The 24,985-nt window shown below is 39.4% G+C and overlaps 1 protein-coding gene across 3 annotated transcripts in view; it reads right to left on the reverse strand.

Moving 5' to 3' along the window:
• Slc8a1 (solute carrier family 8 member A1) overlaps window positions 1-24,985 on the reverse strand; it is a 364,582-nt gene that overhangs the window by 296,089 nt on the left and 43,508 nt on the right. For 2 of the 3 annotated variants that reach the window (XM_071601523.1, XM_027934398.2), the window contains exon 1: window positions 13,745-13,798. The exons of the other annotated variant lie outside the window; for it this stretch is intronic. The gene's annotated coding sequence lies outside the window, so the exon portion shown is untranslated. Of the gene's footprint in view, window positions 1-13,744; window positions 13,799-24,985 lie in introns of those variants that run through there. 3 annotated transcript variants of the gene reach the window in all.

A 24,985-nucleotide genomic window follows, 5' to 3' on the forward strand; every position in this document is an offset into this window, starting at 1 on the left:
TTTAAATTTTTATATTAATTCTGCAGACTTACATGGAAATGTGGGCAGGCAGAAGAAAACTGGAGCAGAAAGAGTCTTCCAATAGAAAATAAAGAAAGAAGAATTCAGAGAGAAGATGCGCTAATAATCTTGGGTTCTATGTGAAGTCAGTCAGGATTGTCCTCAGAATTACTGTGCCAGGGTTTAAGCCCCCCTCCCCTCCAGGGTCATTGAGGGCAATAATGATTGAAATTACTGACTTGAGTATTTGCTTTGCATTCATGATTCCTGCTGACCTCTCTAACAATACTGCAAGGAGGCCTGTATTATCGTTCTCATTTTATAAATTAGAAAAGCAAAAAGTTCTTACAAGTAAGTTGACAAAAGTCACACAGACTTAAGTGACAGCTGGGATTTAAAATGCAGGTACTTTGCATTACACCATAATGATTTTTGTTTGCTCCCACTGCATAGGGAAATAATGCTGTTCTTTGAGGACAAAGAGCTCTGCATTTAGGTACTTAGTGTAGAATAACCTCTCACACTGCCCCTGCATCCCACCTGAATAAATATGTACAGGCTGAATTAGTACATCCAGGGCTTTTTGTTTTTTCATTCCCTACCCCAACCCCTACTTTTATAAACACTTATATTCATCACATAGTAAGGGAAAGATGATTCATTTGAGGGATCATCAGCTGAAGTCTGAGGTCTGAAATCATTCCAAAGTTAAGGTTCTTCCACTTGCTCAGGAGGAAAAAAAAATGGAGAAAGAAATCCTAGCAGTGAAAAAGCAAAACTAAAGAGGGGAATGGGATGGGAGCCACAGGAAATGATACAGAACGGTCATCACAAATAACTGAATACTTCACTACTAACAAACCAATATATTTTTTCCCAATATTTCCATGCAATTCTTAAAAAACAAACTTACTTAAAGTGACAAACTTACTTAAAGTCAAGTCTTTTTTTTTTTTTTTTAATTGGTCAGTAATCAAGAAAACCGCAAGAACAAAATATCATTCATGGTTTCACCTGCGGAGCTTTTCTTAGCCTCTCATATGTGCCAGATGCGGTGAGGTGTCACTGCAGGAAAAAGTCCACTTACTAGGAAACACAATTCTTTAATTATTAGAGAATCACAGGAGAAGAGAGACATCCCTGGCTTTCAAACAGTGGCATCACTGAACATTCAACTAAACTACCCAGTTCCTAGTTAACTGTCGACCGTCTTAGGTTACTAGAACTAGGATTCTAGAAACTTCCTCACATCACTCAGTCTATGGCTCTACAGAGATTTCAAGTATAATTTTAAAATCTTAGTGCAGGACCTTGGAACATCTCCTCTGGACTCTGGATCTTACAGGGTCCTTCTGATGGACACTGATAAATATTTTAGGTGATAATCTGTTAATGAACAGAAGAGACACAGCAATCTTTCTTTGATGTTTGACCTTACAAGGAAAAGGAACAAGGTCATATGCATGCTTTTATATATAGGGGACCCCAAAATATTTCCTACCTTAAAATATGTTTTATGCTAGCTGCTGCCATTTAACCTTAATGAACTTTTATATAGTATATTCTTTCTTTATTTCTAGGTCTGGAGGGAATGGGCCCTTCTTGTACTCACCAAGCAGTTATCGAGTGGCCTTAATGTGCAAAGCACCTTCACATACACTTCAGGGATTACAGAGATAATTGATACAAGGTCCCTGCACTTAAGGATTTCCCAGTCTTTGTGTGAAAGTTACCATTAGTGACCATTAATATTAAGAAGAAAAAGGAAAATTATATAAAGGAGGAGATGAGAAGGATGACAAAAGTTGGAAAGAGTTAGAGAACATTCCAGAGGGAAGAAACAGGTGAAAAAGGCAGAGAGCAATGCTTCTCCAACTTCAGCTCCCCCAGCATCCACCTAGGAACAGCACTGCAATGCAGATGCCTGGGCCCTATCTTTGATTTATAATAGGTGTAAAGAGGAACCCCAGATTTGTATTTCAACAAGCACCATGGTAATTCTGAGGGAGTGGTCTTGAATCACCCCTTGAGAAGTACTGGTGTAAAGGGAAAAGAGCATAAAGAAAGAAAAGGAGCCAGCACAGGACAGAACTGGCTGAAACCAGCTGCCCAGAAACACAAGCTCTGGAAGGCTCTGGAAGGAAGCTAATGCCTAAAAATCAGAGGGCAGTGTTTTCTAATATCTAGAAGAAAATAATGTGAAAGAATGTTTCAGATGAGCTTTGCCTCTTACAAACTGGAATTCTAGGCAGGACTGAAATATGACAGGCCTGTGCATGGGTTTCTGGGAGTGGGGGGTTGGGGCTGGAGAATAGGGGAGAAGGGACCCTAATCCGGAGTCCTATGACCCCCCAAAGAGATTAAAGTACTGAGGTAATTATGAAGCACCTACTTCATACATTTGCTATGGATCACTTCTGCCTCCTCTGAGCCGACACAGGCAAGAATTGCCAGGACATTCTCTCACATGAACCAAGACTCAGGATAAAATGAAGTCTTCAGAGACCTCTCCAGCTTCTACATGCATGCCCTAAGTAGAGGCAGAAAACATGCAGAGGCCCCAGACTAGAAGCCTTGGATGATGAGGAAAGCTGCACTCATTAAATTATAGGCATTTTATGGGGTATCACCTGCTCCCCCTCTTCACTTCAACTCAAGAATGAATCTGCTCTGTGCAGTCACTCTTGCTCCTTAGTATGCCTCTTGGAACGAGGAATGCTGAATACTGAATTAAATTTCAAGCTCTGTGATAGGAGCATCCAGAATGACTTTTTTTTTTTTAATCTGAATTTTACGAGCTTTCCCTGCTGTCATTAAGTTTCAGCTTTAAGTAGTTGGCTTTTCAGGAGATGGAAACCTATCAACTTGAGGTTTGTGAGTCTTTCAGATTTTCCTGCATAGTCTCAACTCACAGTCCTTGAAAGAAGAAGATGCTCTTGAGAAGAGGAGATATAGGAAGCAAAAAGAAATATTAAGGAAAAAAAAAAGTCAAGTGAATAGATGCTCACTTAATGGTGCCCCTTCGCCAATATTCTATGCTACAATTTTCTAAACTTCCTGACAATATGCTCAATGGCTTGGCTTTTAAGCCAAGTGTAAATTCAGACAGAACCAGTAAATTTTAAAAAGGGAAGTCAGCTTAGAAAGGAACTTGTCAAATCTTATTATTTAGAAGAACAAATGGATTGTCAACGGCCTATGGAAAAACACAGTTTTTTACACAAATCCTTGAGTAGTTTATAAAACAGTTTTTCTACCAGAGAGGACATTTAGTGAATGTACTATTTAAACCAATCCTATATACTTGCATTTGAAGAACTGTTTAAACTTTGGCTTCAGTGGTATAGTTTTAATGCTAGCAACTATGCTGAGACTACTGTATTATTATTGTCTTTTTGTCATAGGTGAACATTGTGAGAGATGCAGATTCCCCTATCTCAAGAGTAACCCTCAGAGGAGACACTGAGAGAGAAAAAAGTGAGTGAAGAAAGAAATGGTAAACATTTAATCATTTAATTTGTAAGTGAAGATAACATGCCTATTCAACCTTTGTTGAAGCAGACTGTTTTCATGAATATTAATGACTAATGAGAGAACACACATTCGTTCATTCATTAACCAAATATCAGATGTCTGTTTTGTGTCTGATAATGTACAAGTCATTGGGGCTAGAACCACGAGACAGACAGTCACAATTGCTTATGGAATGTACACTCTAGCTGAGAGATAGATGACAGATGCCAATTTAAAGCATACCCCCCAAAAAAAAAAACAACCACATAATTACTAACTCTAATAAATGCTATAAAGGAAAAACACAATCCTACATGAGTAAGTAATGGAAGACCTGATCTACTAGGGTGTGAGGAAGGCTCTGCTGAAGAAATAACATGAGTGAAAATTGAAAAAAACAGTGTTGGAGTGCAGGGCCTTATGTGGGCACTTTTGCCATTACCCATCTCTGTAATGGGATTACTCAAAGACCTACCTTCTTTGATATGTCGAGTATGAGATCATGTTTGGAAAATATGGAAAGTAGCTCTTGTAATTTATATGAGACTTTCCCTCTTGGAGGTCAGAACCATCCAACTGCAGTTAATTGCTCTCTACCACAATGTTGGGGACAGTATGGTGGATGGAAGGATCCCTGGCCTAGGGGCTGAAAGGAACCAGTGCTGATCTCAGCCCTACTGACCAGCTATGTGTCCTTGAACAAGTGACTCCCCTCTCTCTAACTGACCTGGAAATTTGGAGAATTCTGCTAACAATCTGTAGCTATACTATTCTAATGCTCCATTTTGGCATTCAAGGTCATCCATAACACAGCACCTGTCCACCTTCCCAGGTTTGCTGTTCCTGGTAGTCAGCTGAGCTATTAAATGAAAATTACCCAAATATGTATCATGTTTTCCTTTCTCTCACCTTTGTACCTGTCCTCAATATCCCTCTAAAATGTCAAATTTCTTTCTATAAAATTACTTTGATTGCTAGGAAGGCCCTTAAAATTCAATTAGCTTTGCCTCATCCCCGGACCCTCTTCCTAATAAGAAAACTCAAACCCTGCTAATTCAAAAGCTTTTTCAAAGCCACACATCACAGAAATGACAGAATTGGGCTGTAAAACAAGGTCTCTGAGTTTCTAGGCCATCCTGCTTCACACTACACCAATTGCTAGGATGCCCCAACCCCACTGATGCTACATTTGTATCTCTCACAATCTACAATGAGTGACAGGCATTGGCAAGCCATGGCCAATGGACCATGAAATTAAAATGGTTTTCCATTTTAAATGATTGGAAAAAATGAAAAAAATATATTTGATGATGTGAAAATTTCATGATGTTAAAATTTCAATATCTCTAAATAATGTTTTATGGAACACAGCCCTGCTTATTTATTTATGTATCGTCCACAGCTGCTTTCTTGTTGCAAGAGCAGAGTTGAGTAACGGCAACAGACCTTATGGTACATAAAACCAAAATATTTACTTTATGGATATTTGAAAAAACAGTAAATTATACAAATAATAATATTGGCTATATTTAATAAGACATAATCTTATCTTTTTCCACTTTCTCATGGCAACCCCCCTACAGTTAGCATGTTCACATAAAAGCACACAGGCAGAGACAGGAACTTTCTCTCTCAGTACTCATCTGTCAAGTTATGGGTCAACCCTTATTGAGCATTCACAGAGCAGAAACTGTTTTATTCATTTATCATTCCTCACAGAAGCTATAAGGCTTATTATGATTACTATTACTATTAATTATTCCCATTTAATAGATGAGAAAATGGAGACCAGAGAAGTTAAGTAACTTGCACAATGACAAATATGACATCTGTCAGATTGAAACAAAAATTAGAACTATAATGAATTAGTCTGCTGACCTCAGAGATCTTTAGTTTGGCTACCCTAGGGTCCTTCATTTGATTAGTTGATGTCCTCAGACTAGAAGTAAAGTCAAGTTTCTCTTTCCTCCCTGGGAATCCTTAATAGACATCTAGGGATTCTTGAGGCCAGAAAACTGGCATATTTCCATATTGTCAAAGAAAAAAGGAACTGTAATTTGGGTGAAATAACTTCAGAGTCACGGATCTGCATTCTTCTATCTCCTGTTTCACTTTTTGTTAAGTCATTTAACTTTTATGGTCTCCACTTGCTTATCTGTAAAAAACAAAATTTGATGTCTGACATCTTTTCCAGACTGGCCATGGTATTAACAAGAGCACTGACACTGACGTTATTAAAACAACTGCATGTCCAGGAGAAGAAAAACAGTGAAGAGCCTTGGGAAAAGAACCACTGACTTCATCCCACATCGATTCACAAATTTCATCATGGGAAGGCCCACACCCCCCAACTTTTGAATAATTATTTTGTAATTAGGTTTTGGGGTTTTTTTGGTAGTATTGGGAATCAAACCCAGGACCTGACACATTCTAGGTAGGTGCTCTACCACTGAACTATACTGTCAGGATGGATGAAAAATTATTTTGGAAGAATGACTGGAAGCTCCCGAGAGAAGGCACTTCTGCAAATTCTGATGCCAACCCCAGTGGGGGCCCTACCACAGTCTACAGAGGAAGGGAAAGTGTGGGTATAGAGAGAGCTGTCCGATTCTCTAAACCTGTTGCGAGGACTAGACGCTCTACATGAGCCTAGAACCAGGGGGAAAAAAATGAGAAGCTGGAGAAAGGGAGAAAAGGAGAAAGGGAGAAAATATCAGGGCCATGAGTGCTAAAATGAATAAACTCACCTGAAATGGTATGAGAAATATAATCATCGAAGTTTAGTAAAGAACAGGCTGGCAGGTGGTCTGCCCCTTGCCTCACTTCTGAATGTTACAGCATCTCTCCTCCAAGTCTGTGCTACAAGTTCACCCTAAATTTGGGGTTCAAGTCTAAAACACAACATCCAGTGCATTAGGCTACCATTTGTTCTAGATCTATAGTTATCGAGGCATGGTCCTAACTGGAACACAGAGCAGAACTGAGGAGTCATGAAATGGCCCAAATATTGCTCCAGGGTTGCCTCTGTCATCCATTAGCTGGGGCATGGTTTATTTTTATTTTTTTTCAAAAGTGACTAGCCTTTCTGTTTTTTTCTAAACCCTTTTCACTGTGAATGAATTATAATGCCTCTTCCTCTACAAGCCATGTCCAGTGTTCTGTTTTTCCTTTTAACTGCTCCAGTACTTACTTGCTCAGGTGCAAGCTGATGCTCTAACTCACTCAATCCCTACCTTTCACATGTAGGTGTTCTAGATCATGACATCCCTGAAAGCAGAAAACATTATACAAAGAGCATGGCCACTGCGCATGTACTAACCACCAAGTACTAACACGTGGACAAGTTATTATTCAACTGAGTCATAACTTTCTTTTTCTTTTTCTTTTTTTAAATAGGGATGATGATGCTTCCTTACAGGGCACTCATGAATACTAAATTAGAAAATTAGTATAAAGCAACTAAACTAGACCCTGATACATCATGAATGTTCAACTAACATCGAACAATCTCTCTTCTTCGGCTGCATTCTCAGAAAAGCCCAAAGTAGGGTCTTGCATGTGCTCAATAAATGTCGTGGTTGGGTTGATGTAAATTGTTAAATCACTTCCTTGTCTGTTTGACTTCGTCTCACATTAGATTTATCCTAGAAATTATTATTCTGACTTCACATGTAATCACATCTGCAAAGTGATTACTTTTGTCTTTTTAAAGTTAAGATAGACTCGAATATTTATATTTATTTTCCTAGATCTGTTACATGAGCAGGGGATCCTCTAAATTGGTATTGCACTATTATATTCTAAGCTATCAGTGTGAATATTCCAAAATGATATAGGAGATTCCATTCAAGATTTTAAGGATATCAAATTATTTGAAGGATATCAAAATATTCAAAAAATATTTTGCCCATTTCTCAGAAGCCTTAAAATGGCTAAATTTTCAAGAAAGGATCCAAGGTCTGTTACCTTAATGCTGCTGCCGCTGCTGCAGAGTAAAATTTCATTGTGGAGCTTTATTTTTTCATCTTTCTGGCTACTCTCCATAAACAGCCCGTTCCCAGGTACTCAGCTCACTCACACTTCCTCTACCAGAAGAGTCCTTAGAGGGCACTTGGTAGGCATCAAACTGGTTTCAAACTTCTTTCACTTCCTGTGCATCTTCCTGTGTTCCAGGTCCTCGGGACTTTCTATCCACCGGCTGATCAGATAAGCCAGTCCAAGTTGAAAAATGAACATATGCTAATGGCTTATAAAATGTCATGGTAGCTCTTTCCCAGGTAATATTATTGCATTAATTCATTAGGCATCTGCTGGATAGAACTCCTTCATCCAGATGAATGGTTTTAATAGGATTTCAGATCCTACATCCGCCAATGAATAAATGCTTTGAGCCTGAGAATGCTGTGCCCATCCTCAAATGACTTGATAGACTGCTGCCTAGGTTGTATTTGCCCTTGACCACAAAAACAATTTTCTTTGCTTCAGTTGCCAGTCAGAGCCTTCTCCTTCCAAATGGTCCTTTCCTGCTTCAAAAATTGGCTAGGAAGTTTTTGGTGAAGTGGAAATGTATTTCTTTCAAACCTTTGTCTATTGTTACTTTCTACACCCTCAACTAGGCAGATCAAAGGGCAAATATAAAATACTTCAGGTTCAAAACAGAATTGCCAGCAAAGAGAGCCTAGAAATAACACTTGAGGCAGCAAGGACTGCCAGCAACTGTCTTCCCAAGTTGAGTCAACACACTGGAAAAAGACACCAGATCTCCCTACTTGTATTCTAAACTGCTGTTGATGAAAACATACCAGAGATTACTCTGGGAGTATCCAGGTCAGAAAATGGGCTGTTTGATTCACAAGTACAACTGAGAACCTTATCATTGATTATTTTAAGTCTTCAAAATATGTACTGGGTAAAAGGTATTTTGTGAGGTGGGGGGCATGAGAGTCAGGGGAAGGAGAGAGAGAGAGAGAGAGAGAGAGAGAGAGAGAGAGAGAGAGAGAGAGAGATGGTGGGAGGACACAAGAGAGAGACAGAGAGAGGGAGAAGAGAGCTTCTCTTTTGGAAAGAAAAGGAAGGAAACTGAAAACAATCCCACTGCATTTAATGAAGCCCCACTGGACTAGTCCTAAATCCAAATCCAAATCTCAAAGGCAGATACTGAAAACTCACACTCCCAGAATCTAATCCACCCCAACGGGTCAGAAAACACTTGACATTTACTTCCACTAGATCTTAGATCAATCTCCAGGGAATAGAAATCCTTTTGTTCAGAGAGAAGCACAGAAACAGCTAGTTCAGCAACCTACTGGCCTGGTTAGCCACAATTCCTACTGAGAATGAGATCTAAAGTGATAGACAGCTTAAGGAGCTGAAAGGGATGCTACATAGGATTCTGGAATCTAGGGAAAGTCAGGAGAATATTTGCCACAAGAGGGAGCAGGAGAATTTGGTAGGAATGGGAGACTATAAATATAGAGGTTATGATGAGGAGGTCTACCTATAGATGCAGGAGGTTACGACGGAGGGTTGTAACTAAGAAGTCATAGGATATTAGAGGATACTTCAGCAAAAGACATTCATCACTTAGAGGTTAGATAAAGGATGAAAGATACCAGAAGAAGAGAGAGATAAAGCGTGTTGACTTCTAAATTCTCAGCAAATATAAGGCGATGATTTAATTTTTATTTGAAAGCAACACACGCACACACTGCAAAAATATAAGATGTTAAAACAATTTGCTCTAACATCCCCTTTCCATTGTGTATCTTTTTTTCCCAGATTTAATATCTAGTTCAATTTGGATCTTATTTATTTCCGGGCTATAAGGGCAGCCGGCTTCTTCCCTACATGCTGTTTTCCCTCTACCTGAGGGGACAATAGAGAAAGAACTGATCACACTGAATGGCACCATGAAAATCAGAGGTTGAAGTCCTAAAATGCACTTATTTTGAAACAAACACATCCAAAGGCAAAGTGAATACCTACCTTGCTTTTGTTTTTTTGTTTATTTTAGCACAACTTGGTTGGATCTGATGAGCTTTTCTCGTCATTTATTTTGTCAAAGAAACAGATTAAGCACTAAGAAGGAAGGAACCATGCATTTACTTTGCAAGATAAATAAAAGTCTATTTTTGTCTGATAAAAAACATGTTAAATATAGCTTGTTAACAAAAGCTAAAGCTGTCTTGGAATGAATTTTATTTTTTCAATACATAGTAAGTTTGAAAGAGTAATTAATGTAATTCCTGCAAATGAGTCCTGTAGGTGTTCAAGACTGTACCTCACCTTCCTTTAATAATTTTATTTGGAGTTAAAGCACTGTCACTGTTGTTATGCTTTCCTTTCCCTGCACAGCCAACAAAAGGATTATCTAGTTCTTAATCTAAATCCAAAAGGATACAGTAGAAACCATTAACTAGTAATGGTAAAGTAAATAGACAAGGAAGTAGATGGATAGATAAACACACAACCTTCATATTCTGTTAGTTCACTACTCTAATCCCAGCCCCATTAAGACAGAGTCGATTAAGTCTGATTGTCATGGACATTCTTACATCCTTTGCACAGCTAAATGGTGAATAATAGCTTACCTCTGCTAAGCGCCCCCCCCCCATTTTCCCCTTTTTTTCTAGGAATTAATCATTCTATTTTTAATAAGAGTAAAAAAAACCATCCATTTTAAGGAAGAAAAATGGGTGCTTCCTTTATAGCAAGTGGGAGAAATTTTAGATAAGGAGTCCTTCTATCCAAAGGGAACCCTTCAGGCAGGCAGCATTTGTAAAATGAAAACCATTTAAGAAAACACATCTTTGCTTCTTGGTGAAATAAGTGATTCCTCCCCCACCAAATCACTCACAAAGCCCCAAAGATGGAGCAAGCTCTCCTTCCTTCCTCCTGCTTTCACACCCAGCTAACCTCCCAATTAAGCAAGTTTAGCAAACCCAGAGAGCTAAATACAAGTAACACAGGATTTGAAAGAGGAACCTAAAGCCAGTCATTCCTGTTCTGGCTTTGTTTTCTTATCTGAAATGAATGAAATATCTAGATTCATTTTCCTCCCTCCTTTCCTGACTTGCTGCAGGAGAGCTCTGACAGAGAAAGAGGAAGCATGTAAGTGTGTGAGTGTGTCTGTGTGCCGTGTGTGTGTGTGTGTGTGTGTGTGTGTGTGTATGCGCGTGTGCGCGCGCACACACGAGCGCTCCCGTGTGTGTTGGGGGTGAGAGAAGGGGAAGGTATATACTTTCCATATTCTCTCCTGGACCTCCCTCCCCCGTTTCCCTTAGGAAATCTTCATACAAGTCCCGGATTGTGGATGTTCACTGCTCCTATTCGGAGATACTCAAGCCAATGTCTTTAACCAGATCTGATCAGAAATCTCCACCTACTCAGTCCGCTCCTCCATGTTCAGGATGCCTGTACTGTCTTCACCACATCTGTCATTTTAAAAAATGCTTCTTCCACTACACCTCCCACTGATATCCTTTTTTTTCTCTTTTTAGTCTTTACACCTCCAGCAGGACAAAGTTTGTGTTGTTATATTCACAACCACTAGTGGCTGACTAGCAGAGAGGTAGAGAGAGCCTTCAAGGCAGCCAGGATAAGGGGGGGTTAAAACCATAACCTAGTGCAAAAAAAAAAAAAAAATGACTTTCTTTCTAGCGACTGCAGACCACAGGCACACTGCTTTCTTCAGAAAAAAAAAAAAAATTCTTTGTTAAATTTGATCGCCCCTTCTCTCAATCCAACCACTGCTACTTAATCTGGGGAGGGAAATACGAATTGCCAGCCCAAGTCATTCATCAGACAGCGACAGAATCCGTGTAGGGAGGGCGAGTTAAACAATCAAGGATGCACATATGCTGTATTTTTAAAAGCATCGCCTGCACGGATTTGGTTTCTTGGACCCACTGTCCAGCTATTAAGACCTCCCTCTTCTTGACGAAGGAGGAGCCAAGAAGGATATCCTCGCATCTCAGAACATAGACCATTTCCCCAAGAGCCAGCACAGCCCCCAGGCAGATAATGCAGCTGCAAAGTTCCTTTGGAATCTCTTGGGGAAAGATGCCTGTGTGTGCAGAATCCCCAATGCACACCACGACATGGTGCCCAGAGACCCAGACCCTGTAAGTCCACTCCCCACATTTTTTCCTTGTCTGTCCCCTCTCTCCGGCCACACCTCCCTCTTCTCCGCAGTCCATGGTGAAGGAGCACCCAGAGCCCATCTGCAAAGAGGGGGGGGGGGGGTCGCAAGGGTGGCCTTGGGAAAGACCCCAGGGATTACCAGGAGGAGGGAAGACCGCGGAGAGGAGCCCAGTGCGTGGGGACGCCTGGGTCCCTAGCAGCGCTGCTTTCTGGGTGGACTTATCTCTTCGCGCCCGGAATCCTCAAAGCCCAGCGCGGTGCAGGGCGCAGCATCCCTCCTTAGCAGCCCTTTCTTCCTCCGGCAGCCTGCACTGGCAGGCAGGCACCCTCACGCCCAGAAGCACCAGCCCGAGCAATTTCACTCCCCCCAAGCTCAGACACCCAGAAAATGTGCAGGCGCGCGCGCGCACACACACACACACATACACACACACACACACACACACACACACACACACACAATTTGGAAACCAGTCTTTTGCCAAAACGAAGGAAGTGCAGCCTTATGAACAGCAAGAGGAAAACAGTTCACGGTATGTGACTGGATTCCTTTTGCTTGCCCACCATAGGATCCTACCTGGTTTGGGGAGTGTGAATGGATTCTCCCCAGTTCCTCCCGCTAGTAGGAAATACGGCAAACTCCCTGCTTTTAAATAGCTCCCGATCAGGAAGAGGTCGCTCCCATCTTCTGCGGGAAGCACAAAGCAGGCGGCGGCGGACAGACTCCGGTGCAGCGCCGGCGCGAGCTGGAGCGGCGGCGGCGGCTGGCAGCGGTGCGCGCGGGCGGGAGGCAGCGCGGAGGCCGGCAGGCTGGGAGGGCCGGAGCCGGGCGGCGCGCGCGCTCGCTCCCTCCCTCCCTCCCGCGCACACCCGCCTGCCGCCCGCCGCCCGCAGCCTCGCACTCGCTCACACGCGCGCTCGGCCCTGCCGCCGCCACCGCCGGGGCCCGCCGGCTCCCCGCGCTCTGGCCCTCTGCGCGCTCCCCCGGCGGCCTCAGTGATCGCTTGTGGTTCAACCGGCAAGTTTCTGCAGCACCAAGGCGGCGGGGAGCCCTTCCAGCCTCCCTGCCTCTGCCCCTGAGGATATAATTTTTCTATTTCCTCCAGGTTCTCGCCCCGCAGTGCGTCCCGGCCGCGCGCTAGCGCTCTCTTGGGCACCCAGCCCATGGATTACACACGCGGACCGGCGCTGCAACTTTTCTTTTGAACCTTCTTTGCCTCTTCCACAGACAGAATCCCGACCCCCCATTCGCCTACCCGTTTCTCACCTCTGAATTTGTTACTCCAGATATATCTTTCTTCCTCCACATTCTGCCCCTCTGCTAAAGGAAGCTTTCTTTTAGCAAAGGAATCTGAGGATGTATCAATGATTTTTTTAAATCTTTACTCCATGTTTTTCCTACATATCATGTATACAGGAATATACGCTAGCTACTAGATGCTGACACAAGCAAATAAGGATGGAGTTGGGGTATTCTCCAACCAAGAACTCTGAAAGGCTACCCGTGTTGGTATTTTGCTCAAAGATTGCAACTCACTTGGGAATAAAGACCAAGAGGCTGTTTAGTGTGAAAGCCATGCCGTTTTAAACTACAGAGAGGAGTAAAAGCTGAGCATTAAGATTGAGTCAGGAAAGACCTAATGCAGCAATCGACGAACCATTCATTGCCCTTTCCAAGAGAAGCATTATCATTGCCAATACATCACTTCCCCATAATTAATAAAGGAGCATTGCAGCAGGCCCTTGCTCTCTTGACAGCTCATTCATCCTTACAAATCCTTAATGACTTGGCAGGATGAAAGGCTAGCCTCACTATAGAGTTCACCAGCTCCCAAACCTGGCTGCACAACAGACACACCTGGAAATGCAGACTGATGCTGTAGAATCTGATGCAGACTCTGATGATGTAGGTTTCACGTGGAGGCTCTGAGTTTGTATTCTTAAAGCACCAGTTGATATTGGCCCTTGTTGTGGCTTACCGAGGTATGTGGGGCCAGGACCTGCTATATTGGGAAAGTGAGGGGAGGAAGGAGCTGAAAAGCACAAGGCAGAGTTCAAGTTCTTTATCAGATTTTCTCCTGATACTTACAATGTGGCTCTGGCAGTCAGGTTTGGGAGAGAGAGATTCTGACTCCAGGAATTCCAGTTTGATTCTGCAAAAAAAGAGCAAGGTATTGGAGCAGTAACACTCCTTTATCCCTATGTCAGTGGCTCACAAACCTGACTGCATTCAGATATCCTCAGGAGCTTTTAAAAGTCCCAGGGTCTAGGCCACACCCTAGAATGATTAACTTGCAATCTCTGGGGTTAAGACTCAGGCATCAGTAATTTGTTTTTATGTTCCCTGGTCCATACCTATGTGCAACGAAGGTTGGGAACCACTGCTCTAGGCCAGTACTCCTTAAACATGAATGTGAGTCTGAATCACCTGGAGATTGCAATTACTCCTTTAGTAGGCCTGGAGTGGGCCTGGGATCTGCATTTCTAGCAAATTTACAAGTGACATTGATGTTGCCTAAAGGAGGACTGCTCTTTAATTAGCAAAGGTCTGTCGTACCCAGTACCCATCCAGCATTTAGGGACACTCTGGCAGAAGAAACTCCAACCCACTGCTTGCCTTGCAAATTTGCAGGAATCCTCCTTCCCTGTGAACATTTTCCTTTCTTTTCTAAGATAAGTTTTCTTGGAAGCTGCTCTCCACATAGACTTTTGTTAGACTGCACTGAGTAGTGACACTTGGGGAGACAGAGAAGATCACCATCTTTGGGTTAGAGTACATCCTCAGCCAAAATTCGCTTAGATCTTGACTTCCAGGGAGTGTGAGAGGCAGATATTTGGCTCATACTCAAGGATAGGGGCTTGAAAAGAAATGTGGCTGTCTTTTAAATGACAACAAGAAAAACTTGTAACTAAAGATTCTGTTCATAGGATATAGGACACAGGTTATGAAGAACACAAGCTAAAAAGATAAATAAAAATGTGAGTGAACTATATACCTCATTGGAATCGATTCTATAGGGAGGGTATGGCCTGTTATTACTATTATGGGCTACTTAGTGACAAAATTTTCTTAAAAGGATAAGTATGTTAGATGGGGTGACAGTAGTACTGGTCTTTCAATGTCTGGGCTGGTCTGTACTGGTCTTTAAAAGCCTATCATTTTAGCAACTAAGAAGTTATCAAGGCTACATACAGATCCTCTTCTTTTCTAGTCTAAACTGATGGGTTAATTTGGATTCCTGGGGGCAGGGGACCTACATTGTATGGTCTTCTCCTTATCGAAGTCTATTAAGGGGTGGCCTAGTACCCAGTGATTTGTCACCCTTTTTATTTGGCTCAATTTCTGAGTCCCTAATTTTCTTTGCCTTTCATTTCTCATTAAAGGCATCTTTATAATGGTCCCAAGGCCCTGGGGCAAATCAAACCTTTTGCTCCCTCCTAAATGTCATACATGACTGAATTTTTATTGCAAGAATTATCAAAGGCAACATCACTGGCACAAGGCTGTGGAGACTACAGCTCTAGGTAAGGAAATAGTGAGGTTTCTACAGGCTGTGACTTTGGAAAGAAGAAATATTGTATGCAAGAAGGAGGTGATTTGCATTCCAAAAGCGGAGCTATTTCTTAATGGTATTCTTGGATATTGATTGCTATTCTTTTCTTCTGGACTTGGAATTTATAATCACAAATCTTCATTGTATCAAACCAAAGCAGTATGGAACAGCTATTGAGGGGTCTGCACAGGAATATCACTAAGATTTGATATATTCTAAAGATGGTTCAAAATTTCAGGAATCATTTCCTAGCAAATCTTCAGGGGATCCTTAAGCAAATTTACTTTCAGACCAAATATAAATGATGTGAATTAGACCAATTTTATATCCAGTCTATATAACAAGGGTACCAAAGATTTTTTTAAAGTGTTTTTTAATACTATGTTAAAACATCCAATAACTTTCCATTATTGAGAAGACAAATACTTTGTTTTTAGTTCCTTTTAGTTTTACTTTGAGTCACCTAGGTCAGAAGAACCACTATTGTTTTCTCCATTGCCTGGGCTTCTTAATGTATCAGTAGAGTCCTAATCATCCCCATCTTATCTCCTAGTCCATCACCATTCACCACACAGGGCTGTGCTTATCACAGGCTCAGTTTCATCTTGATTTCCAAATAAGAAAAAGGTACTAGAGCACTAGCAGCCTGGCCAGGGAGGGAGCTTAGCCATAGCCATTTTCCCAGACTTAACAACCTCATGTGGACCACTGGACCCCTCATTTTATCATTTAGGTTTTCTTTGCTGCTGATTGGATCCAGGGCTCTTTGCTTTCAGGGTGACTATAGAGATTCTTTGTCAACTTCTAGGTGCTACTATTCTTTTTCCTGGTGTCTTTTTCCTGCAGTTCAAATTTTACTTCTTTATTTTGTTTTGACCAGTTGAACATCAGTCTTCCACTCCATCAAGTAATGGGCCCTGCTAATGTACAAAAATCCAGAGAGCCTGTAGGTAGACTTGAAATAATAACCTCCTGCCCTGGGCTCCATTACTGGGGGCGGGGGGGGGGGGGGGGCAGCCACTTCCTCTGAGTCACCAATTAATTTTCACAGTCTTGGGACACCAGGGGTCTGCAATTCTACATTTCTATAATTTATATTCAAGGATTAGACTTGTACAAAATTCTGACTCTTTTTATTTTCCATTTCTGCTCCTTGTTACATTAAGGAAATATTTAAACCATAGTCCACAATTTTACCAATGGGAACTCAATGGCAGAATCATTATCTAGAGCGAATAGTAGGTCACACAAGAGCAACTGTCTGTTTAAGAGCTGAGGCTTAGGAGTCAGAATACAGGTGGGATTCATAGTTCTGCTCTGGCTGTGTGAACTTGGAGAAGTTTTTTAGCCTCTAAAATCTCAATATCTTTGTCTGGAAAACCTAAATCATGAAATCTCCTTCAAGAAGTTGTAGGAAGGATAAACATATATAATGTGCTTGGTATATGTCTTTCTTTTTTTAGTACTAGTCACTTTTAAAGTGACTTAAAACCCAGGGTGCTTAACCACTGAGCCACATGCCCAGTCCATTTTATTTTACTTTTTAAAAAATTTGAGACAGGGTCTCACTAAGTTGCTTAGGGCCTCACTAATTTGCTGAGGCTGGCCTTGAACTTGTGATCTTTCTGCCTCAGCCTCCTGAATTGCTGGGATTATAGATAGGTGTGTACCACACAGCACCCAGCTTGATATAATTCTTGATCATAATAATTATTCAACTATAAAATGATATCCATATAAATAAAAAATCAAGATAATTAGTTTTTCATTATCAGATCATCATGTTATTGATAATGATTTTGATGTGATTTTTGTTATACAGAATTTTAGACATTGACTAATCCAAAAAATGTATATTTATATATCAAGAGAGTACTTTCCTTTTCTGTAATGAAGGAAACTGTACTTTCTGATTTTATAAGGGCAAACTGGTTATTTCTGTTAACAGTATTTCTTTCTCACTATGTCTTGCTATCAACTTGCTCTCCTCTTATCTCTATTAAATCTGAGGGTACAATTTCAAAGAGCAATTTTAACCAAATACCACTACAACTAAAATTTTGGTTACCACATTAATTTATTAACAGAGGACTTTATTTGAAGGACAAACTTCTTCACTATGTTTGCACAGACTTTCTACAACCTTGGCTCAAGGACTGTCCATCAACAGGGACTCGAGATGAGGCCCTGGGGTGCTCTGTACCAAGCAGTTGTTCCTCACAGTCCAGTTTTGAAGCACTGTCCCTGAGAGATGGCATGTCAGCTTTTTCAATAAATATCTTTTCTAAGACATCATCTATGATATATAGTTCTCTCCCTGAATCTTCAATTGCTGGCCACCGATTAGAATCTTCTGAGAACTGCCCATATTGTAGTGGTTACTGCAATGCCCAGATAGTAGCCCTTGAAAATGGTCATTAAAAAAAGACTTATGGGGGAAATGGCTGAACTCCTGGGTATCTTAGTCCATGATTTTAATGATGCTGATTCTGCTACCAATGGAAGTCTCTGAATAATGAAAGGACACATTCTCATCACTTTTACAAAATTCAGAATTGCTCAGTGTGACTTAAAGTGTTGGTAGTAATCATGAGCAGATAAAGTTCTAAAACTATGTTCTATTTTCTTTTCCTTTAAAAATATTATCCCAACTATACCACTTCTCAATATTTATCTTGAAGAATCAATGTCATCGTACTTTAGTGATACACCCATACCCATTTTTATAGCAGTACGACTCACAATAGCTAAACTGTGAAACCAGTCTGGGTGTCCATCAACTGATGAATGGATAAAGAAAATGCAGCATAAATACACAACAGAGTTTTATTCAGTCATAAGTAAAAAATGAAATTATGTCATTTGCAGGAAAATGGATGGAACTAGAGAACATTATGTTAAGCGAAATAAGCCAAACACAGAAGGTCAAGGGTGGAACGTTTTATCTCACATGTGGAAGCTAGAAAGGAAAAAAGGAAAATAAAGATGGGAGTGGGAACCCATGAAAATATAAGAGACCAGTAGAGGAAAAGGACCAAAGAATGGGAGATGGGGAGTCAAGGGGAAAGTGTTGGGAAATGATACTGGCCAGATGATATTGTTATATTGTGTGCATGGATGAATATGTAACAATAGATCCTGTCATTATGTACAACGATAATGCACCAATAAAAGATATAGAAAAAAAATTTAAAATTGCCATCTTTGGGTTTCAGCATTTCTAAAAGTGTAAATCAAAATCAATGGTGAGTTATTTGTGTAGGCATAAAAATATTTGCTGCCTATAATTTAATTTTTTTTCGAAAATTATAAAATTTTATTGGGAGAAATTAATGTAGAACCAAATAAATGAAGTAATATGTATGTGAACAGTTGATACACTAAATATTTGAAATTATATCAAATTCAAATATAACTTAATTTTTATATAAGAAATCCTTTGAACTAATTGGAAGAGCTGATTTTTTGTCTTTTGTAGACTGAAAAAAAAAGTATAAATGGATTTGCTTATATAGAAGTGTAGGCCCTACTCTTGGAGATTTCTTCTCTTATTGGTTAGATATTGGGTCTGAACATTGTGTGTGGGGGGGAGGGGATTGTTTTCATTTTTGGTTTTTTAAGTTTTTGTTGTTGTTGTTTGTTTTTTAATGTTCTCTGTGTGGTTCTACGTTTCAACCAGGGGTAAAATTCAATGAATGAAAGGTGAACTAGCTAATTAATGATAAAGACACATGAAAAAGCCCCCTTCTACCCAGTAAAGTATATTGTTTATTCTGCTGTTCCACTCAATATTAATATTTAACAGAATATAAAAATGAAGACTTCTTAGAAATTTAAAAGACGGTAGGGCCTCAAAGAGGCAGAAGCAGGTATTTTAATTCTCCTGACAAGGATTTAGAAATTGGAAATTATGATCAAGAAAGTTCTGTCCATGGCTGCAGGGCCTCTGTCTGTCTTGTTGAACATTCACTCCACCCCCAGCATAAGCAGAGTGTTTGGTACATGGTAGATGAATTAACAGAATGCATCCCACCCACTGTAAGAGGACTGGTCTGTGTGGAAAGAAGATGGCTTTTGCTTTCACGGTGAAGTAAACTCTCTGGCGCCTGTCCAGTAGAATTGCAACTTAACACCAACCACCTCCTGGTAACTGCAGTGCAGGCCCTGGTTAGCAACTGACATAGTCCCCATATCCACACCCACAGTCCTGCCTGGCCACCTGCTCTGTGATGACAGGCAGATTGTCTGTTACATTGCAGGAGGCTGAACCCCACAGAGATGGCAATCAGACCCAGCCTCAGGCTTGAGTCTGTAAACTGACCCTTTGTCAGTTATCTCAGGAATTAATTCTAAAGCTTTTATTTGTCCCAATTCATAAACAAGTCAAATAATCTCTTATTTCCTCTATTAAGAGAGGTTCACTAAGCATGCAACTTATGTTTTGTGCTTGAATTTTTAAAAATATTTTTAAGACTCAAGAAAACGGTGAGCTTCCTGATAATATTCAAAATCATCAAATAACTCATTAAAGGCAAAATGTTGGATGGGACAGAAAAAAATTTATCTTAAATAAACAAATAAAATTCATTTCTTCTTGTATTCACTCAGCAAATATTTATGAGGGCCTGCTCTTTGCTTTTCATTGTCCTCCCAGACACTAGAAAGACAACAGAAAAAACACTGCCAAAGTTCCTATTCTTTTGGGACTTATATTCTAGAGGAAAAACAACAGGCAGTAAACAAAATGAACAAATTAACACATTAGAAACTACCATATGTAAATAAAACTATGAAAGCAATAAATCAAGGAAAATAGAATACAGAGTTTTGGGAACAAGTACTAGTTTAGGTGGTCAGTTTTGTAGACACTTGAATGCAGTTAAGGTTTTCTATTGACAGTGTTGTTGTTGTTGTTGTTGTTATTATTATTATTATTATTATTATTATTATTAGTGTGTGTGTGTTCCAAAAAGAATAAATGATAGAGCATAGGTTTGTTTGAGGTTCTTTTGGAATTTCACTGGACTTTATCAGTATTATGAATAGAGACTTAGACAGGAGTTTCACCTCTGCATTCAGGAACACATCATATTATATAAATCTAATGGTTATTCCAAAAAGGCAGACCATTCCCAAAGATTGTACATACAATAATGTCTTTGTTCAAAGGCATACCTCTTTTATTTTATTTAAAGAGTTGCATTAATTATTAATAACTGAATGGCCAACTTTTCAAAAATAAGCTCTAATTAGTGGAACTCTTACCCCAAAGTCAATGTCAATGGTGAGAAGTCAGAGAATCTCATAGTATAGTTTAATGATGGCTCAATGCTTTCGTTCTAGAATTCTGCCACTCATCCTTTTCCTTCTCTTTTCTTATCTGAAATTCCATTATACACACACACAAGACTGATAGTTTGTGTACATACTCAGACACACACTCTTCAACAAATACATTGTCATTCACATTCACGAGTGTTTAACTTTGACTACCTATTTAATTACTGAAAATGACCGTATCAAAATTTGCAAGTGTGCATGGAAATAAAAGCTGATCACTTATGTTTTAAAATTTTATTTAACATCTTTTTTATTTGTAAGCTTTTATATACTTAGTTGCAAGTCTACTTCAAGGCTAAATATGATTTTGACCCAATATTGCTCTTTTGGAAAATGAATGATATCAGATTTGAAGCCTAAAAATATGAATTATGTATCTTAAGAATCTTAAGATAGATTTTTAATTTTTTATCAAAAATTAATATCTGAATGTAGAAATTGAGGAAAAGTAGAGCACGAATGGAAAATTATTTAAAGCCTCTAAATGTCTACCTAACTCATGACAAATGATCAATATGTTACAAATTAATAGAACATACCTCATTACAGCATAATCATAGTAATGGAAAATTTGCAGCAGATTTACTAGCTGAATTTTTAAATCATTCAGACAGCAGAGAGTGACTATTCCATTCAGAGCCACAAACTATGTTCTGTGATAATTTATAAAAAATAAACTAAACACCATCCATGACCTCTAGGAATTTAGTTTCATAGGTGGAATTAGACTCAAGATTTTTGACAAAATAGATGCTATAACTAACCAGCTATGTACTTTATAAAGATATATCTTGATGGCACATCTGAGATGCATTAAAGTGAGCATGACCAGTAATAAACAGAACAGAGAGAAGATGATTAAAACCATCTCCAAGAAGCTCCAAGCAAAGGACTGTAAATGGCTATTTTTTTTTTTTTCCGTTGGCTCAATTCTTGGCAGAATCCCATTACCTCCCAGACCAATAGTTTTTAAAAGTACTGTTTTCATTTTGAGGAGAATCATTCTAGACGGTTTCAGCTGAAACACATATGATTTCTATAAGACTTCTAGTATCCTAAGAAAGCAATTCCTTTTAAAGACTGGCATACCAAGGTGGGGGTAAAGGTGGAGGTCTGCTTTAGCATCCAGAGAGCACTTCATCACTGCGATGATGAATGGTGATAATAAAAAGCAGACAGCACCTTGGTGGGTTTTATGATTATGTCTAAATTCTCTACAGAAATGCACCCCCTTTTTATTTGCGCTATTCCTGCTCCCTGTCACCCCAAAGTGCCACTGTGTTTTAAATAGGTTATAGTAATCCAAGAATATCTGGTCTTCTTTCTATGACTTAAGAGCTGACTTGTAACTAGGGAGCAGGTGAAAAGATTCCCCTCCCATCCACCAGACATTTAAATCTGTGTAGAAAAACCAAAATGAAGTCAAGTTTGGTGAAGGATGAGCTTTACAGACAGACTCTTAACTTCTCCTGATTACAACTATTATTATTATTATTTTAGAAATACACAAAATCACTGAGGGAAATCTGAACATATTCATAGCATTCAACAAATCTTTTTGTCTTTTCCTATCTCTCTATCTCTAGGAAGATATTGTTTTGCTAAAAGCAGTCTGATTTTGAAGTAACAGGTCCAAAGATAAAAATCAATTGGTTTGATTTCCCATGTGCATATTTTTGACATCTTTTCTGACACATCCTTAATATGACACACACTCAAAAATTGTGCATTCATCATTATGAGAAACATGATATACATTTAGCATTACTTGACACTGTAATATATATTGTCAAAATATAAAGCATGTGTTGGATTTTTAATGTTTATCCTGTCATTTTAATATAAACAGTTTTTATTTCATTCAAATAAATGTAATATAATTAATATTAATCAACTAAAATTAAGTTTAAGTAAACTTATTTATATAAGTAAACATAAAAAAATTAACTTATATAAATATATAAATATTAATTTTATTTATATCAATATAAATGTTATTTATATAAATGTATAAACATTAATGCTAGAAAAATATGCAAAGAATTTCCTATATAATTTGGAAACTTTCTTCCTGTGAAAGGCAGTATCTTGTGTTAGGAAAAACATTAAAAGTGAGTTTGCATTTTGTGGAAATGGACTTGAACTTGCTACCTTTACCTGCTAGCCATATAGTCACAAATAGAAATTGTCTATTGATCATTCATTTGCTTACTGAGTATTTTTTTAAGTGTTCATTAAACACAGCACTGGGTTAGACATAAGAGAATCATCAATTTAAAAAAATAGGGCTTTTATGTTGAAGAAGGAAATAGCAATAAAGCAAATTATGCAATACATTATTTCATTAATATTATGATAAATGGTAACAAGGAGATGCAGAGTGTGGGCTTTAACATTTTCTAACAAGGGAGCGGACCTTTCTTAAGGGAGTTGGTGAAGTTCTAAGAGATGGCTAGGATGTACCTGAAGAGAGGAAAGAGCTCAGTGTATAGTCCTAATAGAAGGTTTGAATGCAAAGGCTCTGAGGTAAGAAGGCACAGTCAGAAAATTGAAAGAGAGTCAGAGGGGTAAAGCACAGATAGTTAGGGCTGTGCCACAGCCCAGGCCCTTCAGAGCCTGCAGGGCTTGGTCTTTTGGTCTTTTTGTTAAGAACAAGATGATTCTCCTGCCTCATTCTGAGAACTTGCCTTAGTGGTGTCATAGAACAAAAGACGCTGACAATACCTAAACTCTGCCCTTTCCCCACTTTTCCTCCTTTCAATATTTAGCAAAATTCCTTCTGAATTTAATATTAAGGACAGACTTGACAACTGGAAAATTGAAAACCAGTTAAGCCATATTTTTTAGACTTGATTTTATTTCGTCTCCTATGCTTCGTCAAGAGTCTCCTGTATGATTATCATTAATTACCACAATGACCAGAATTCTCCTCAACTTTGCTATTTAGATTATGGATGGAATCTTATTCTTTTATACCCCAACCCTTTCTAATATCTTTTTCCAAATTACTGTCTTAGACTTACAGAAAAAGGAAGGTGATTAAAAAGAGAAATACTGATAGCCAATCCGAATGAAAAAAGAAATTTGGCTTAATTCTGAAACAGAAACCATGTATTTCATAACTTTAAAAGATTCTTACATTCCACCAGTGATTTGAAGTTTAAAAATTTCTCCATTGTGGCTGCTCATGGTGGCGCACACCTATAATCCCAGCTAGTAAAGAGGCCGAGGCAGGAGGATCATAAGTTTGAGATCAACTTCAGTAACTTGGTGAGACCCTGTCTCTAAACAAACAAACAAATAAAATAACAGGCTGAGAATGTAGCTCAGTGGTAGAATGTTCCTGGGTTTAATACCCAGTACCCCCCTGCTCCCCGCAAAGTTCTCCATTGTGGCATAGACACAAAAGAGTGATGGTCCTATGTGTTGCCTACTATGTTAGGCCTTGTGGAGAAGGGGAGTACCACTAATTCTTCCTCTTTGATGTAAAGAGAACAGAAGTCTCCAAAACATTGATTTAAAGATTATACAAAGGAGAGATTGATGTTTGATTTCTCAGTTTCAGTCTCCACCTTACTTGTATATTATATATCCTGCAGTAGGTGAGAAACCACTGGGGATAGACAGGGAGAGGCTTCTTATAGAGGTACTTAAACTGGTCTGAGAACTGGGGCTGTAGTGAAAAGACAAGACTGAATCTGCATATCTGCCAATGGCTCCACCCAGGAGGACATAAGATGAATTCTGTATGTGACCACTAGTTGGGGGACAACTTATAAAAATGATCACATCACACATAAGTTCCCACAGTGCCCAGAGGAGGCATAGAGTCAAGAGTCCATCCCCAGTGGGGACAGTTGAGTACTTGCCTAACCATATTGAGCAAGCAACAAATGGGATCGGTGGGCCTTAGAGACCATGATGGAGGAGTGGAAACCTTGCAGGACAGACATTCTCTTCCCTGCCTCTCTGCAGATCACTGGAGGACTATAAGGAAAGGATGGCGGGCAAGAGGAATAGACAATACTCCTTTTCTTCCTGAGGCTTCAGAACCTCCACCTCTCAACTGGGGTGGTACCAGTCCCTAAGGGCAATTTGAAAATTCATGAGATGTTTTGTTGATGACACAATGGTATGGAAATTACTATGCACATTCATTGGGCTGGAATCAGGGATTCAACAAATCTTGCAATGTGTGGGACAATCCTATACTGTAAATAATTGTTCTTTTTTCATGTAACTTTCAAGTGTTCTGTGGAACATTGATGGAGGTGAAAAAAAATCTATGATCTAAGCCCATAGTCTTACTGTCATTTTTGTTTAAAAAAACAAGCAGTTTTCACATGTTTTAATTTACACTGAATTTTATAGTATTATGTATATTGAAGAAAGGTTGTACTTTGCTTTATTTAGAATTTAACAAGAACTGGTCACCA

Source organism: Marmota flaviventris, chromosome 14 (genome assembly GCF_047511675.1).
Source record: "Marmota flaviventris isolate mMarFla1 chromosome 14, mMarFla1.hap1, whole genome shotgun sequence".
Lineage (NCBI taxonomy): Eukaryota > Metazoa > Chordata > Mammalia > Rodentia > Sciuridae > Marmota > Marmota flaviventris.